Raw genomic sequence first — 13,746 nt, 5'->3', positions numbered from 1 at the left:
TATTTCTTAATTTTTTTCCCAAACTCTTTCTTCACTGGATGTTTTTTTTTTAAAGGGAGGGTCTCACTCTGTCACCCAGGCTGAAGTGCAGTGACACAATCATGGCTCACTGCAGCCTTGAACTCCTGGGCTCAAGTGATCCTCCTGCCTCAACCTTCTAATTTTATTTAATTTTTTGTAGAGACAAGGTCTTTCTGTGTTGCCCAGGCTGGTCATGAACTTTGGGTGTCAAGTGATCCTCCCAAAGTCTTGGGATTACAGGTATGAGCCACTGTGCCGGGCCAGTAGTGTTTTTTTTGAGACATTGATTATAACTAGATAATGTTTTTATTTTAAGATGCTTATATTATTTAGATCTAGGATCTCACTATATTGTTAAAGTTTATTTTTAAATTATTTACCAAATCAAGGTGATTGGGCTAGATTTGAGGAACTCTACAACTGCCTTCCAATTATTTTTAGCTGGCAGTATGATGCTAAGCTTTTGTTTCTACCAAAAAACTTTATTTTGATTTCTGTAATTATAATTAGTGTATTATATACATGGTTTTGGACTCACTTCTTTCTGTGTTCTTGCCCTTAACTTTTGGCACTGCTTAGGCTTCAGTTATTGGCTTTGTTCTTCCTTTGCATACTCTCTCTGTGTGTTCCCACTCACTGCTGTGGCTTAAATTACTATCTATATACTGATGAATTTTGAAATGCCTGTCACCAACTCAGATTATTCTTGAGTATCAGGCCGTTTAGTAGATAGCTGCATTTCCATGTCCCATAGTATACCCAGTGGAACATGTCTGAAACTGTCTGTCTGTCTGTCTGTCTTTCTGTCTTTCTTTCGTAGGCCACTGTCATCTGTTTTCTGGATTACTTAACATATTTATTTGCTTTCTGTGGTGCTGGTTTACTTTGCCAATGAACTCTTATACTGTAGCTGGAGTAAATGTCTTAGAATAAAATCGACTCTTTAAAATGAATCACTGCATGATTTTTAAACATGTCTTTTACTGTCTGCCTCTCCCTCTACATTCTATTCCAATTGAATCTTGATTTCCTTAGTTCCTGAATTATGTTCTCTAACTCTAGGCCTCCTCATATGCCTAACTGCCTGCTCTACTTTCCCCCCGTTTTCTTAGTTATTGCGCTACTTCTACAAAGGGAGAAGCCTTTCGCAATTTAGACATCATATTCTCTGAGAAATCTTTCTCATCTTCAAGACTGATTATTAGTTGCTGCTTGTGTGCTGTGTTGTAGTTATAATTGCCTGTAAATGTGTACAAGAGACCATAAGCTCTTTGAGGGACTCATGTCTTTCTGGTTGGTTGATGTATCAGTGGTGAAATTTCAAACATTACCCTGCTTTGAAAATGTCAGAGAAAAATTTAGCGTGCTTTTCATAGTAGAAAAATTTTGATATCATTATTTGACTTTCAAGATCCTGAATTTTACATAGCATTAGTGATTTTTTTAACATTTAAATTTTCAAAAGAAAAGATAAATATGCGATACCATCATTCATATGGTTTGTTTAACTCAGCTATGGGGAGACATATAAGAGGAGTCTTATGTTTACAGATGAGGTGTCTGAGTTTGTTACCTAGTGGTAAAATCATGTTTTTACATGGTCATAAAAGAAATGTAAGTTCAGTTTTTAATAATACCAGACTTCCAAAGAGAAGAAGTCATTGTATTATAAAATAAATTTATATTTAGTATTATCAGAATGTTTTGTATGATTGTAAGTATAATTTTACAGTCTAGAGTTTTGCCAGTAGGCATTAGAGGCCTACAGAGTGGTTAAGAATTTGATTGTGGTTGTCTTTATTGAATTGAAGGACTTCAAAGAAAATGTGTGTCCTTGCCTTTTTATGTGTGTCTGTTCTATTAAAGATTTTCAGTAGAGGATAGTACTCAACTTTCTCTGTAAAAACTCATAATTTTGAGTAGATGCTAGATTAATTTAAAATGACATGTCCTGTGTCTTTGGAGTTACTATGAAATGATAGCATACATATAGTTTAACATACATGTAGTTTGGGGTATATTTGAGGTGTGTTGTTCGTTACCGTATTAGTTTTTAACTAGAAGTTATTTAACTTGTCTCTATTATATGAAACTTTTATGTATTTGTAATACTAGAATAAGAGGTAAACATTTTAGATTTTACAGTGGATTGTTTCATAGAATGGGTAATCTAAAATTCTGGAGTAGGGAAATATCAAGGGAATCTTGATGTGACTGGTCAGGGGTGTTTTTCTAGATGATTGTGAAATTTTTATTCTATTAGCTATAATGTAGTTGCATTCAGCTTTCTATTTTAAGAGAGAAAACTCAATAATTCTGTGGCATATATTTAGAAAAGCAGAACCTAGGGATAAATTGAAAAGGTCATCTTTTAAGGTCTATTCCCGTAAGGATCTTTGAGTCTTCAGGGGAAAAATACTGTTTTTTGAAGGCTATAATAATGTCATTAAAAAACACTGACAGTCTTTTAAAATTTCCTATACAAGTTACTTAAATTCAGTAACTAGTAAATAACTTCTTTAAGCTATTTAAAACTAACAAGGACAATAAAGTTACAGTAATCAGAACTTGTTTGGAGCTTGTTAGTTGCAGGAATCAGAAATTCACTCAGTATCTCAAACAACAAAGGGGTTTATTTTAAATAAATGATAGCAAACAATCTTATGAATACTCATGATCAGAAAACAAATTTGAGGCAGGCCTCATGAAATTATAACCCGTCAGTATTCAAGATTATATATACTCTCTCATCACTGCTTGTCTTTGTACAGTATAGGCTAGTTTTTCTTATTTTATTAATGTTTTTTGCACACTTTCTTCCTTTCCCCTGAAATTTCATTTTGCAAATGACATTGGCTTCCTACTGTGCTTATCATGAGCCCAACTTTATATGACATTTTATTCCCAGAGCCTTGTCACAGTCTCTAAAGAGAACCTGGTTTTTGACTATCCAATAGATTGGCTTCCTTGGTCAGTCCATCCCTGGGTGAATTAACAATTGTCAGGGGTGTGATTATTGGGCAAAAAAAAAAAGGCTGCATTGGTCTACTCTTCTAGAGCAAAGGTATATCCTCCAGCAAAAAGGTATGCGGACAGGTTGGTAGGCTGCCAAAACATGCCCATTATAGACCATTTTGTTTTTTGGGTAAAATTGTATTCTTGGTCAATTCATTGTTTATAAAATGAGATATGGAAACACTTATACATTGCTGGTGGCAGGGTAAAATGGTGCACCCACTGTGGATAACAGTTTGGTGGTTCCTCAGTAAGTTAAACGTAGAATTACCATATGATTCAGCAATTCCACATTCATTTATTTATTTATTTATTTATTTATTTATTTATTTAGCTGGAGTTTTCCTCTGTCACCCAGGCTGGAGTGCAGTGGTGCAATCTTGTTTCACTGCAACCTCCGCCTTCTGGGTTCAAGTGATTCTTCTGCCTCAGCCTCCCGAGTAGCTGGGACTACAGGTGCTTGCCACCATGCCTGGCTAATTTTTTTTTTTTTTTTAAGTAGAGACAGGGTTTCACCATGTTGGCTTGGCTGGTCTCCAATGCCTGACCTCAAGTGATTCGCCCACCTAGGCCTCCCAAAGTGCTGGGATTACAGGCGTGAGTCAGCACACCCCCCTTAGCAATTCCACTTTTAGATGTATACTCCAAATAATGAAAAATAGGTGTTTAAACACAAATTTGTACACAGGTGTTCACAGCAGCACAATTCACAATAGCCAAAAGGTGGAAACAGTTCAAGTGTTCATCTGTTGATGAATGGATACATCACAACAAGGTATATCAATACAATGGAATGGTACTCAACTGTAAAAAGTAATGAAGCTACAATATGAATGAATCTTGAAACCATTGTACTAATGAAAGAAACCAGACACAATAGGTCATATATGTTTCTGTTTATATGAAATAATCCAGAAGAGGCAAATTTATAGAGACTGAAAGCAGATGAATGGTTAGCCAGGGGGTCGGGGAAGGGTAGAATGAGGCCTGACTGCGTAATATGTATAGGATTTCCTTTTGGGGTGATGAAAATGTTTTGGAACTGGATAATGGTGATGGTTGCACAACATTGTGAATGTACTAAGTGCCACTGGATTATATACTTTAAAAATGGTTAAAAAGGTAAATTTTGTGTGATTTTTACCACAGTAAGACAGATGAAACTAAAGCATGGGGGGTTTATGTGCATACCAGGGTATGTACAAGATTATCCGCTGGGAGATAGGAAGAAAATACTATTTAGAGGTTTTTTGCTCATTTTAAGAATGTCTGGGTTTTTTGAAATACATTATAACATGTATTTGTAATTCCTTTAAGTATAGTAGAACATATAGTTTACTTAGTATACATATATTGGGAACAAGCCTGACAATTTTTATTTTTATTTTTATTTTATTTATTTATTTATTTTAGAGACAGAGTCTCACTCTGTCTCCCAGGCTGGAGTGCAGTGGTATGATCTTGGCTCACTGCAATCTCCGCCTCCTGGGTTCCAGTGATTCTCCTGCCTCAGTCTCCCTCCTGGGCTGGGACTACAGGTGGGTGCCACTATGCCTGGCTAATTTTTGTATTTTTTTAGTAGAGATGGGGTTTCACCATATTGGCCAGGCTGGTCTTGAACTCCTAACCTCGTGATCCGTCCGCCTCGGCCTCCCAAAGTGCTGGGATTACAGGTGTGAGCCTCCGTGCTCGACTGACAATTTTTATTTTTTACCAGTAGAGATGCATAAAGCAAAAAGTGTGAAAATTGTTGTTTTTAATAAGGAAAAGCTGCGCGTTGCTCAATGATTTTTTACTTTAGCATTTAGGGGAAGTTTTTAAACATAGTACCAGATTCTCTTGAAGTATATAGGTTATAGAATCCTAGTAACACATTTAGAGAAACTACAGGGCTCAGTGGACATTTACTTAACAGTCTTGAAAATAACTTGGGTTGCTTTTAAACAAATGGTGTCATCTATTAAAACTGCACTGACATTTTAAATGTGGCAGGTGTTCCTGAGAAGACCACTGGAGTGTTCTTGGGCATTAGAAACTTGTTAATGTTCTTTATACTTGGAAACTGTGAAGCCAATAATACTAATGATAATAAATATGAGCATTTGGCATTTAAAGAAAAATCAGTGATTGAGGGGGAAAGAGTCATGATTTCCTCAAGGGCAGGGGTAAGAAGCATGTCTGACCAATTAATGAGAATTCTTTAAGAGACAAATTATTAAATAAAAATAACTCAGAGTGTATAATGTGTATAAACATTATACACGGTGTGTTTCATGTCATTATGGTTATTTCCTTTTTAGATTGTGATTAAAAAGAAAAACTAATTTTGTGTGTGTGTGTGTGGGTGCTGTTTGACACACAGGAATTATGTAGTGGTTACATTAGGTTGCATATGCCTGTAAGGTAGCACTACTGAATTACCAAGCTTTATCTAAAAAATAAAACCAAATAGAATGTTTTCCTCTTTATAAGAATCAGTGTCTCACTTTACTGGACTCAATCCTTGTTGTTCAAAATATATTTGGACAACTTTTGGAACAGTTTGCAGAATATCCTTAGTGGTGGCAGTTCTTTTTAAATGATATTTAATTTTTACTAGAATTTTTAATTATGTAGAAATACGTAACATGGAGAAATTTTTTTTTGTCAAAAATGAAATTATAAATAGTGAAACTTATGTCCTTTCATTCCTCACTAACCTGAACTAAATAAATGTGACTCATAAATTTGGCTTGAAAGAATTCCAGTAGAACAACTCCATAGGCATTTTGCATGTACACCATATAGCATGTAACACTTAGTGGACCATTAATTTAACCATCTTTTTTCCTAGATTGAGGTTTTTGAAGCTAGATCCCAAGTTTGTTGTATATGATGTAGTTTCTCCACATTGATTTTAACCGTTGCCATACTTGTTTAAAGATTCAGAATATTTTGTGGATTTTTTCCCCCTCTCTGTGTCTTTTTCTAAACATATTGGTAAAAAGCATTCTGGGAATTCATACTATTATAGATAACTGTCTTTGATTATATTTTGTAATTCTGCATCTGTTGAAATTTGAATGACCCTTGGCTATCCTAAATTCATTTACTGTGATGTCACCATTTTGTTGTTAGGTAGGAAGAAAGCTTCCTTAAATTGTTTGATCTATTGATCATCAATTATAAAAGCATAGAGCAAAGAGTGAGCATTGTACCAGTGTTGGAAGCAGTGATTGCTCTGGATTCCTCCACTCTTGCTGCCACCACTGTGTCATCTGCACTCCTGCTACCCCGTTCAGTTAATGCTTCTCTGAAGAATGAATTTTTCTTTTTTTTTTTTTAAAGCCTACCACGCCTTACCCTGCTTAGCTTCCGAGATCAGGTAAGATTGGGCATGTTCAGGCTGGTATGGCCATAAACATGAATGTTCTATTTATATTTTCTTCATTAATATTAGAAATAGATTTTAACATCTAGTTTCATGACCATGGTTAGAACCTGAAGTCCTGTTTTGATTTGAAAGTAGATAAACACTTTGTGGGATTTAGAACCTTTAGAACAAGAAATTTATCTAGTAACATATTCCCCTGTATGTTGATTTACAGTATATTAAACTTATTAAAATTTAATTTTTTCTTAAAGCTTAAAAAAGTGATAACTTTATGGTATAAAGATTATTGGAACTTTATTTCTTTTCATGTTTTACATTTTTGCACCGAGTTTATCTTGTATTATAAAATATTTAAATAATGAAAAACAAAATTTAGTCTCGTAAAGATATTATAGGGGATTTAAAAGTAATTTTTAACCAGAAACCAACTTTACTTTTCTTGCGCTGATGAGGAAACAGAACTAAGCTACAGAATCAGGAGACATTAATGGGGATCTTAGCCCTTAGCTGGGTCATCATGAAGGAGTCAATCTCTTTGAACTTCATTTTTTCAATTGTGAGATGAAGAGGTTGTGTTTATCCTTGAGGTGGTAACTTCTAGCCTTGGTACTCTATGATTATGTGACATCTGTAGTTGCTGTTGCATTAATTTTGCATAACTAGAGTCAGCTTAGGAGAGGCATCGGATTTTGCAGCTTTGAATGTGTCTTGATAAGCTACTGTCAGAAACATTCAGTGGCTAAAGTAATTGAAGGGTTGTGTTTAAGTCTTGATAGCAATCTGCATATGTTTAAAAACATACTTTAAAAATATTTTATATTAGTATCATGTCATTAATCTGTATGTGTTACTGGAAGACCTTAGTTGAGATATGCATTTAAAATAATTTTCTATTTATTGTTTATAGCTGTGTTTTGTGGGGCTTGCTATATTTTTAAAAAGATGTCATGCAGTCTGCATCAGAGGTAGCACTGCAGAGCTTTAACTGGTTTGTATTTGTTATTGAGTTATTGTGTCATTCAGTCTAAGGGCCCTTTGAAATTTTTGATATATTAAAAATGTATTCTAGACTATGCTTAAAGAGATCCTAGTTAGATTCTTAAGTTTTAATATATCTTCAACACAGGGGAAAACTCAATATGTAGGATATAACTTGTTTAGTTTATCAGGTAGGAATAGCACTCCTGGTATGTGTGTGGCAAGGAATGGAGACAGTCAGGAGAAAAGAGAAAGGTCCTTGGCTAGATGTCTTTATTTTATTCTAATAAATGGATAATTTAATTTATTGCCTCTTTTAAAAAAATCTCTTTACCTGCTGCAACACTAGAGATGAGACATTTTGGTTCCTCAGTCTCTACCTACCATATAAACATATACCAAGAAACTCTTTAATTATGGATACCTGAGAAGCAGGATTTAAAAATAGACGCTTTTTTTTTTTTTTTTTAAAAGGCATGGAATAGCAGTGAAGAATAATGAGTTTTATTTATCTTGGTTCTAATAAATAATGTAGTAAATATCTTGATTTTAAGACCTAATCTTCACAGGTTCATTGTGTGGTTGGGATTTGAAAGTATAACTCAACTAAATGCAATGTCTTAAATGATTTACTGAAGGCAAAATGTGTCAACTGCAACCTAAAGAATTGGTAGAAGTAAAGACTGTCAGATACTTTATTTAGAAAATAATAAATTTTATTGTGTAGATTTGGAGTTTGTAATATGTTACAGGATACATATAGGTAGTAAGTGGTTACTATAGTGAAGCACATCAACGTATCTATCATCTCATATAGTTACCTTTTTGGTGACAAGAGCCACTAAACTCTGCTTACTTAATAAAAATCTCTAATATAATTTATTAACTTTAGTCTTCATGCTGTATATTAGCTCTCTAAACTTGATCATTCTAGGTATCTACAATTTTGTATCCTTTGACCTCTGTCTCCTCATATTCTCTTTTCCCACCCCCCGCCAGTGGTATCCACTGTTTAATTATCTCTGCGTATTAGAGCTCTTTTTCTTTTCTAATATTCCACATATAAATGAGATCATGCAATATTTGTGTTTCTGTGTCTGGCTTATTTCATGTAGCATAATGGCCTCTAGGTCTTTTGGTGTTGTGGCAAATGGCAGTATCTTCTTTGAAAAAATTGAATAGTATTTCATTGTATATATGTGTACCACATTTCTTTGTCCATTGTCTGTCAGTGGACATTTAGGTTGTTTCCATATCTTAGCTATTGTGAATAATGCTTCAGTGAACATGGGAGTGCAGATATCTTTATGCCACTGGGCATCTCCTTTGGGTAAATGCCCAGAGGAGGGATTGCTATGTCATATGGTAGTTCTTTTAAACATTTCTTCAGCAACTTCCATAGTGTTTACTGTAATGGTTGTATCAATCTACATTTCCACCAGCAGTGTGCTAGGGTTTCCTTTTCTCTACACCCTCAACCAGCATTTATTATCATCTGTCTTTTTGCTAACAGCCATCCTTATGGGTGTGAGGTTATATCATCTAGTGGACTTAATTTGCATTTCCCTGATGATTAGTGATGTTGAGTACCTTTTCATATACCCATTGACCATTTTTATGTCTTTGGAGAAATGTCTGTTCAACTCCTTTGCTCATTTTTAAATTGGATTATTTGTCTTTAAAGTTTAGATACTAATCCCTTATCAGATATGTGGTTTGCAAATATTTTCCTGTTGTGTAGGTTGCCTTTTTATTTTGTTGATTGTTTCCTTTGCTGCGTGGAAGCTTTTTAGTTTGAGGTAGTCTCATTTATTTTTACCTTTGTAGCCTAAGCTTTTTGTGTATTACCCAAAAAATCTTTGCCAGCACCAGTGTTGAGGAGCTTTCCTCCTATGTTCTCTTCTGGTTTATGGTTTTGGGTCTTACATTTAGGTCTTTTACCCATTTTCATTTGATTTTTGTATATGGTATTGGATAAAGGTCTACTTTTGTTCTTATGCTTGTGGGTATACAGTTTCCCCAGCATCGTTTATTGAACTGACTGTCCCTTACTGTGTGCTTTCGCCACCTTTGTCAAAGATCAACTGACTGCAAATACATGGTTTATTTCTGCACTGTTTTATTTCATTTTCTGTTTTTTATGTCAGTACCATCCTATTTTGATTGTAATACCTCTGTGTAGTATATTTTGAAATCATTGAGTGTGATGCTTCCGGCTTTGGGTTTTGTTTTTGTTTTTGCTCAAGATTGCTTTGGCTATTTAGAGTCTTTTGTGGTTCCATACAAATTTTATGATTGTTTTTTCTATGTCTATGAAAAATGACATTGGAATTTTGATAGGGCTTGCATTAAATCTGTAGGTTGCTTCGAGTAATATGGACATTTTAACAATATTAAGAATTAACAATATTAATTCTTCCTATGTATTTCTATCTTCTTCAATTTCTTTCATCAGTATTTTATAGTTTTCAGTGTAGAGTTTTTTTTACCTTCTTGGTGAGTTTATTCCTAAGGGTTTTTTTTGTGTGTGTGTTTTTTTTGGTGTGTGTTGGTTTTTGTTTGTTTGTTTGTTTGTTTTTTGGTAGCTATTTTTAAATGGGATTGTTTTCCTGGTTTCTTTTTTGTATAATTCATTGTTAGTGTATAGAAATGCTACTGATTATTGTATTGATTTTGTATCCTGCAACTTTACTAAGTTTATTTATTCTAAAAGTGTTTTTGTAGAGTCTTTAGGGTTTTCTATGTATAAGATCATGTCATCTGCAAATGGTGACAATTGAATTTTTTCCTTGCCAATTTAGATGCTATTTCTTTCTTTCTCTTGACTAATTGCTCGGTCTAGGACTTCTTTTACTGGGTTGAATGGAAGTGGTTAACTTGGGGATCCTTGTCTTTTTTCAGATCCTAGAGGAAAAGTGTTCAACTTTTCACCATTGAGTGTGATGTTAGCTATGGGATTGTTGTGTATGGCCTTTATTGTGTTGAGGGTGTTGAGGTACATTCCTTCTATATTTAATTTGTTGAGAGTTTTTTTTTTTTAATCATGAAGGGATGTCAAACTTTGCCAATGCTTTTTCTGCACCAATTGAAATGATCATACAGTTTTTGTCCTTCATTCTATTGATATGATGTATCACATTGATTTGCATATGTTGAACCATGTTTTCATCCCAGGGATAAATCTAATGGCCATGATGAATTTTTTTTTAATGTATTGTTGAATTTGGTTTCCTTGTATTTTGTTGAGGGTTTTTGTATCAACAGTCATCAGAGATATTGGCCTGTAGTTTTCTTTTTTTAACGTGTCTTTGTCTGGTTTGAGTATCAGGGTAGTACTTCATATAATGAGTTTAGAAGTATTCCCTCCTCTTCTATTTTTTGGTATAGTTTGAGTAGGATTGGTATTAGTTCGTCTTTAAATGTTTGGTAGAATTCAGCAATGAAGCCATTGGGTCCCAGAGTTTTCTTTACTGAGAGACTTTTTATTATGGCTTTGATCTTGTTACTTGTTATTGGTCTATTCAGGTTTTGGATTTATTCATGGCTTAGTCTTGGCAGGTTGTATCTAGGAATTTATCTATTCCAGATTTTCCAGTTAGGGCAATTAGTTGCTCTAATGATCCTTTGAATTTCTGTGGTGTTGATTATAATGTCTGCTTTTTTTTTTTTAATCTCTGATTTTATTTGGAGCTCTTTTTTTTTAAGTCTGGCCAGAGGTTTTTCAATTTTGTTTGTCTTTTCCAATTGATCATTTGTATTATTTTCTTTGTTTCAATTTCATTTACTTCTGATCTATATGATTTCTTCTAATTTTGGGTTTGGTTTGCTCTTGCTTTAAGATGCATTTTAGGTTATCTATTTGAAGTTTTTTGTTTTTTTATGTTGGCACTGATACCTATAAACTTTCCTTTTAGCATGGCTTTTGCTGTATCCTATAGGTTATGGTATGTTGTGTTTTAATTACCATTTGTTTCAAGAAATTTTTCACTTTCCTTTTAAATTTCTTCATTGTCTCACACGTCATTCAGGAGCATATTGTTTAATTTGCATATGTTGGTATTGTTTCCATCATCCTCTTGTTACTGATTTCTAGTTTTATTCCATTGTGATCAGAGAAGATGCTTGATATTATTTTTAGTTTTTTTGAATGTTTTAAGACTTGTTTTGTGACCTAACATGTCCTCAAAAATGACCCATTTGCTGAGGTAAAGGATGTGTATTCTGCAGACATTGGATGAAATGTTCTGTATCTGTTTGGTCCATTTGGTCTACAGTGCAGATTAAGTCTGTGTTTCTTTGTTTATTTTTCTGTCTGGAAGCTCAGTCCAATGCTGAAAGTGGGGTGTTGAAATCTCCAGCTGTTATTGTATTGGGGTCTGTCTCTCTCTTTAGCTCTAACAATATTTGCTTTATATATCTGAGTGCTTCAGTGTTGAGTGCATATATATTTCTAATTGATATATCCTCTTGCTGAATTGACCCCTTTATCATTATATAGTGACCTTCTTTGTCTCTTTTTATAGATTTTGTCTTAAAATCTATTTTGTTTGATAAAAGTATAGCTATTCCTGCTCTTTTTTGGTTTCCATTGGCATGAAATATCTTTTTTCATCCCTTTATTTTTAGTGTTTATCTGTCTTTATAGGTGACGTGTGTTTCTTGTAGGCAGCAGATCCATGGGTCTTGTTTTTTTTCCATCCATTCAACTAGTCTGTGTCTTTTGATTGGAGAATTTAGTCCATTTACATTTAATGTTATTACTGATAAGTAAACACTCCTGCCATTTTGTTATTTATTTTCTGGTTGTTTTGTGATCCTCTCTTCCTGTATTTTTTTAGTGAAGGTGATTTTCTCTGGTGTTGTGATTTAATTTCTACCATTTTATTTTTTGTGTATGTATTGGATGTTTTTTCATTTGAGGTGAGGTTACCATGAGGCTTGCAGAGACTATCTTTAACCCATTGTTTTAACAACTTCACACTGCCTGCATAAACAAATAAGCAAAAAGAAGACTTAAAAAAACTCTACATTTTAACCTTGTCCCTCTGCTTTTTAACTTTTTATTGTTTCATATCTTTTTGTACTGTCTATGTCTTGAAAAGTTCTAATTATTTTTGATTGGTTCATCTTTTAATCTTTCTACTTAAGAGTAAGCTTACACACCAGTTACAGTGTTATATTATTCTGTGTTTTCCTGGGTACTTACTGTTGCCAGTGAGTTTTGTACCTTCAAATGATTTCTTATTGCTCATTAATGTCCTTTTCTTCCTGATTGAATTACTTCCTTTAGCATTTCTTGTAGGACAGGTCTGATGTTGATGAAATCCCTCAGATTTTGTTTGGGAAAGTCATTATTTCTCCTTCATGTTTAAAGCATATTTTCATTGCATATACTATTCTAGGGTAAAATTTTTTTTCTTCAACACTTTAAGTTTGTCATGCCACTCTCTTTGAGCCTGTGAGCTTTCCACTGAAAAGTCTGCTGCCAGATATATTGGAGCTATGTTGTAATTTGTTTCTTTTCATTTGCTGCTTTTAGAATCCTCTCTTTATCCTTGACCTTTGGGAATTTGATTATTAAATGATGTAAGGTAGTTTTCTTTGGGCTAAATCTCCTTGGTTTTCTAGAACCTTCTTATACTTGGATATCTTTCTCTAGGTTTGGGAAGTTCTCTGTTCTTATCCCTTTGAATAAACTTTCTACCCTATCTCTTTCTTTGCCTCCTCTTTAAGGCTAATAGCTCTTAGATTTGCCCTTGTGAGGCTATTTTCTGGATCCTGTAGTCATGCTTCATTGTTTTGTATTCTTGTGTTTTTTTGTTGTTTTCTCTGTGTATTTTCTTTTTCTTTCTTTTTTTCTTTTCTTTTTTTCTTTTCTTTTCTTTTCTTTTCTTTTTTCTTTTTTGGAGACAGAGTCTTGTTCTATCGCCCAGGCTGGAGTGCAGCAGCACGATTTCAACTTACTGCAACCTCTGCCTCCCAGGTTCAAGCAATTCTCCTGCCTCAGCCTCCCATAGCTGGGACTACAGGCACATGCCACCACACCCAGCTAATTTTTGTATTTTTACGAGAGATGAGGTTTCACCATGTTTGCCAGGCTGGTCTCGAACTCCTGACCTTGTGATCCGCCTGCCTCGGCCTCCCAAAGTGCTGGAATTACAGGTCTGAGCCACCGTGCCTGGCCTCCTCTGTGTATTTTCAAATAGTCTATCTTAGAGCTCACTAATTCTTTCTTCTGTGTGATCAGTTTTTCTGTTAACAGACTCTGATTCATTCTTTAGTATATCAGTTGCATTTTTCAGCTGCAGAATTTCTGTTTGATTCTTTTTCTTTCAATCTGTTAGATTTATCTGATAGAG

At 34.2% G+C, this 13,746-nt stretch overlaps 1 protein-coding gene across 6 annotated transcripts in view; it reads left to right on the top strand.

The window, feature by feature from the left end:
* ZZZ3 (zinc finger ZZ-type containing 3) overlaps nt 1-13,746 on the top strand; it is a 122,629-nt gene that overhangs the window by 64,207 nt on the left and 44,676 nt on the right. The gene's annotated exons all lie outside the window — the stretch shown is intronic.

Source organism: Papio anubis, chromosome 1, assembly GCF_008728515.1.
Source record: "Papio anubis isolate 15944 chromosome 1, Panubis1.0, whole genome shotgun sequence".
NCBI lineage: Eukaryota > Metazoa > Chordata > Mammalia > Primates > Cercopithecidae > Papio > Papio anubis.
The sequence above is the reverse complement of the archived record's forward strand: the minus strand, read 5'-3'. Positions and strand labels throughout refer to the sequence as shown.